Consider the following 6,000-nt stretch of genomic DNA (forward strand, 5'->3'; position numbering starts at 1 on the left):
AGGTACAGAGAATAGCGAACAATTTCTGGGTGCATTTGTATCTCTTCACTATTATTCGCCGTCCATGAAGCAGAGTAAAAGCAATGAGCAAATCGACGGCCGGCGAGCTTGGAAAATTTTGAACAAAACCCCTCATTGTGACATTCCCTGCATAGGTATGTAGGTAAACTTAAATTAAGAATTTATACTTTGAAACAATTCCGTAGTACCTTTACGTTGTTAATATTATTTTTCAAAAAATTAATGATAATGAATCTCATAAAAAAACTACATTGTAGGAATGAGGTGATATCGAATAAGTATAATATTTTGAAAATTAAACTTTCTTGGGGGTAATAATCTAGTTTCTTGTAAGGGTAATCCCCTACAGAAAACTAGGTATACGCATACTACCACAAAGCCTTTTATGACTTTGTTGTTATTCAGTTCAAAGTATTGCGTATCTAATAGATTTATGACAATTTTATATAGCAAACAATGTAACAGCCTGAGCCGAGATCCAGCTTAATTGATGAAAAGGTTTTGGCTAATGGATTAACGCTATGCCATCTATCCCAGTAAAATGAAAATGCCATCTGGCATACAGCATGACCAAAAGAATGTTAGCTAAAAAGGGGACAAACGCCAATACAATAATGTCCGTCATTTTATATTAAATATCACAACACTTGTACAGGCTAAGAGCTAAATGATTTACTCTAGGTGAGTTTTCTGCACATGTCAATGCTTTATGTTACCAAACAATGTACGCCTATGTAACTAAAACGAATATTCCGATCATTACAATGCGTCGGTTCAGTTAAAATATACAATAGCTTCATTATCCAAACGACTAACAGAGTATAATTAAAATCATATCAGACATTAATTACTGAAATATACGTCTTTTTGTTTATAAACCAATACACTAATTTACTTTCAAATAGTCATTCCATAGCAAAGACTACCTACGTAATTAAAATCCATGAAGACAATTCGACATTTTTTTTTGGTAATTCATTACGAATATATAACCAAAAGCAGATATGCAATAAATCTTTTTTAAGGTTTTATATCAACGTGGAAGTAAGCACGTACGTAGTAAGTGTGGTATAATAGCCTCCTCGTATTATAGGTCACGGCCATAATGATAGCCATTTTGTGATTGTGAAAAATTTAAGGTAACAATATTATATACACGTGTGATTAATGATGATTAATTTAAATATATTGGGAAAAATACTTATAATACAGATACAATTAAATATAGTATGAGAAAGACAGATGAATGTTTAAACCCAATGTTAATAACTTATATATTTCAGGAGCAGATAGGAAGTCTTTGTCCGGTAATATATGAGAAGTATACTAGAGTTGCAGTGATCAAATACGTAAAAATATTTTAAAAATCAATATATAATAATTGTCAACTTTTTTATAAAATTTAACATAAGGCAACGTACAAAAAATTTAAATGGAAAAATTTTACAATTTAAAGTTTTAAAAGTGACGTTTTCACTACGCAAATCAGCTGTTTCGGTTTCTTAATAAAACGTGACCTTAGTAAGTAATCATAGTTAAATAGGTCAAAAGACAACACTAACGAAACATGCGCGTATATCCGTTCCGTACACTATTCAAGACGACGACTTCTTAGTATACTATTAAGAGCTACTTTAAAGACTCGCGAATCGATCAATGCATATAATTTCGTAGATTAACATAACGCTAATTTACAAAAAAAATTAAATCCGTAGCTAGACACATCACTAGGTATGATGCATTCAGATGAAATTATTATGGTAAATCGAGCCACACAATTTCCTAATGATACTACTGCCACTCGCTCAATGATACTATAAATTCTATATGAAAAATTGATTGATGAACATGGCTAATATTTTTGTCGTGACAATGATAAATGATGTGCAGAAAAGCATCTAAGTGGTTCATGCATCGATGCAACGAACCGAAGGTGTACGGATTTCGCATGGAGGAGCGCTGACGGAGGAAAATCGGCATAACGCGCACTACTTCGAACACTGGAAGCGTGCAACTGTTCTAGATTGAAGGAGGGTTGCGCGGGCGGGCGACGTGGGCGGTGCTCCACGCGCGCGATGGCGCTCAACCTGTGCCTCACCCTACCGCCCCACCTCATAATTTCAAAACGATTTATCGACACCTATGCCATGAAAGTGTATACGAGAAAACTACAAACCATCGCAATGAATGGGGAAAAACGTAGTGAAAATTCGCAGGCTTTCAATTTTAAAGCGAACTGCACAATCGCTATGGAAAATTGAATGGCAAAAATTACCGATTAAAAACTGTAAACAATCGAGTCTCAAAGACAAGCAGGCGTATCGAGCAAAGTATTAGTGGCAACAAATCGCATCAAAGATGCAACAAGCTTCATATAAAACGTATGATGTGAAGAACCTATACTTAGTTGGCTTAAAAAGTAGTAATTAAATATAACTATATTCCACGACGTACTTCCTTTAACAGCAATTTTATTTATCGATTTATAAACGAGTTTTCTAAGAAAAAATAATAAAACGCTATAACCTAATTATTAAATAAAGCCTTCGATAGTAACTTTTGCGTGAGGAACTATATTATTATTCAAATTAACATGAATCAAATTAATATGAAGAATAATATAGTTCCATAGTTCATAATTCAATTAATATGAATTTAAATAGAACATACATAATTATTTTTAAAAAGTGGATTATTTGAACAGGCAGTCCTTTATTTTTCATTATGTACAGCTCATGTGAAAGAATGATTATTTACACATTACTTGACATCATAAAAAAGATATTTTTTTAAAATAACCTTTGTCGAATATAAAGCAGGGTATTTGAATACAGAAATACATATTATAATATTTTAGATACAAACTATAAAATACCAAATAAATTATTATCAGTTAAAGAGGCCACTTCTTTAAAACTTTTTTAAAGTGAGCAACAAAATTCTTAGTTTATTGCAATTAATAATGAAATAAGAAAATAGGCAATGACATCATCAATTATTTACCCTTGACATTAAACCTCAGAATTTCAATGTAACATTTTTACGTCATTGCTTTGCATATGGATTCCCTTAGGTGCACTTTGAATTACAATTAAAAATATTTTCATTAGTGACGTATGGCTTATTGTCATCATTGACGCAAATCAATTCGTAAAATGGGATTGCTTTGTTCATATTGTATCCAACATCTACAAACTTTTGAGAAATTATTTTTGATAATTAGAGAATGAAAACAACTAAATTTATCACAATGTTAATTGACCAATAAGATCATTTGTTTTATGCACAAAGTGATTTTATTCAGTCAAATTAAAGAAAATTTTGTTTAAAAAAAATTCCAAATTCAGAACTGTCATGTATATTCTTATATTACAATTTTTTTTAAAAGGATCAATTTTAAAAGGTAATGAATGCCATGATAATGGAATTTTATACTTTACAATTACAAATCTATTTTCAAATAAGGGAGAAATTATTAGGAAATATGTTAAAAACAGGATTTTCATGTGATTTACAGCAAATCATTAAAATAACTTTATTGTTTTTATTGCAGACATGGAGGGTAGGAAGAATTAAAAAAGTTTCCAAGATATTTCTCCTACTGTTCCTCAGTAGGAGAAATATCATAGAAACTTTTTGGTACATGGTATATCCAAAACCGTATACTTTTTGACTCATAACACTGTTTTCTGTCAACCACATTATAACTTATGAAGCATGTCTAATAATAATATATAGATTTTCAAAGAAATTGATAAAGTGCTATTTTACACTGACATGATAAGATATAAATATATTGAAATTACGGTGACAAAATATTGTAATCTACAAAATTAAACAACCAAATGAGTTAATATTTTTGGTAACATTCTTATAATGCATACCTATTTGACTAACATGAGCTCTTTTCTCAGTAATAATTTATCATAACTAATATGTAAACATAAATATCAAACAACAAAACTTTTTATCAAAGTATGATAAGTTATAACAAAAAATAAAAAGAATACAAGATGTTTTAAATAACGTCCTTCACATAAAAAATGCTGTTATTTATGTTATGGGTATGAGTCTATCAATGCTTAAAATTATAATAATTGATTGATACAATTTTGATACATCTTTATTGTCTACATACCTACCTTCTTCCTTAGTATTATTTAGGCTACTATATGTGGAGCAATATATGAACCCTATTGTTTAAAAAACAGATGTCAGTAGCGCAAGGGGTATTAAGAAAAGCAGCTCTGTACCTGACTACACTTGATTGCCAGTCCAACATTAACTTATTTTAACGACCACACACCATAATACAGTTTGTGTTATTTGTAAATTATTTATCTCTTTGCATACATTTATTTACATAGTCATCTTGGTGTTTTATTTATTAAGTTAAATCCTAAGAAAACTTTAATTTACATTATAGTTTACTTGGTATAACAACAAGTATTGCATCTATTATATTCATTATAAATTTTCAACGACTTTTAACTAATTTTAATTTTTAACTACGTTTACAATTCTCTTTACAACTAAATTCATATTCAATAATAGTATAAATTGAAAAACGGCTTTCCTTCACATAAGTCCATAACAGTTATTTGCTGTTATATTGCCTATACTTATTTTGTTTATAAAATCATGGTGTATTGTATTAATCCAAGCATTATAGTTTAAGAGACTTCTTTCTTAAGTTAACAAAAGCTGTTTTTATAATAAATTTCTTACTAGCAACATACTGGCAATCAATAATTTCTGTGTATTGTTAGAAATGAATATGGCTTTGTTGCATTGATTTTAAATGTAGTTTTTAATTTTAATTGTATTTTAAAGGTTTTAGTAGTAAAAAGTATAGATCCAACAAGCTTTTTCCTCACTAAATGTTAACAAGCCTAGTGGCAGGCTAGACCATACAAATAGGAAGCATGGCCTTAAATAAAATATTACTAGAATATCTTCCTTAGGATGTCAAAGATTCATATTGTTTAACACAAAGAGGTGTGGTTATATTGGATGTCTGTAGAAAAGGGAAAACATCTCAGTCAATTGGCTAAAAGTGATAACCTTTAAATGATAAGCCTTTGAACTGAGCAATAAACAAAATTGTTTTCATACCAACATTTTATCATACACAATAATGATCATAAACAAATATTTATGTTTGCATCAATTATTTTAAAAATAAAAAATACTTCTGGACTGAAAATAAGTTAAAAAATAATTTATAATCAAGATCTCTCTCTTTAGATTCATATAAATCATTCAAGACTATAACATTAGAAATCGCACTCTTATAAAAGATTTAATATTTTATTTCATTCCTGTTAAAACAAATTATTAGATGTGTTAATATCTAATTACTAAAATCAATACCAACAATCATAGCTAAAAATAATAGCAGGGTACAGATCCAAAATTATCCTTATATGATTATTTTGGGTGAGATAATTTTAATCACTAAATTTTGGGTATCACAAAATACATAAAAATTCTTAAATACTAGGAAGTTTAAACCGTATATTTTTCTAATTAGAAAATTGTGAATTTTGTGAAACCGTTTAAATTAATATTGCAGTTATGTTTTATTGTATATATAATGATAAAATAAATTTATAATTAATTGTTTAGGTGTTAGTATATTAGCATTCAAATCTTGTTCTATCAGGCTTTATATTTCCAAAGAAACCATATAATTTACAAAATACTTACATTATTAAGAGTTCACTTGCGGTTCGTTTTTTCTCCGTTTCGAACTATTTCAAAAAGTTTTTTCAACACTATGCCGGACTACACTTTTATCGAATAAATTCAATATAACTAAGAAAACAGTACAATATTACTTTAAGCATAATAGTTGATATTTAATCATGAATTTCTACACAGAATAGCATTTAATGTATTCGGACAATTTTAGAATTTATTCACAATCGATATACGAATTACGATTCAATGAAGCAAAGTTTAAAAAAGTTAAATATA

The 6,000-nt window shown here is 28.8% G+C and overlaps 1 protein-coding gene across 1 annotated transcript in view; it reads right to left on the reverse strand.

The window, feature by feature from the left end:
* mtd (mustard) overlaps positions 1–6,000 on the reverse strand; it is a 124,665-nt gene extending 118,665 nt beyond the window's left edge. The window contains exon 1 of the mRNA XM_068772876.1: positions 5,731–6,000. The gene's annotated coding sequence lies outside the window, so the exon portion shown is untranslated. The remainder of the gene's footprint in view (positions 1–5,730) is intronic.

The sequence above is a fragment of the Battus philenor genome, unplaced genomic scaffold (genome assembly GCF_028537555.1).
Source record: "Battus philenor isolate CCGP_79_NKW_IND1 unplaced genomic scaffold, ilBatPhil1.0.hap1 SCAF_5, whole genome shotgun sequence".
Lineage (NCBI taxonomy): Eukaryota > Metazoa > Arthropoda > Insecta > Lepidoptera > Papilionidae > Battus > Battus philenor.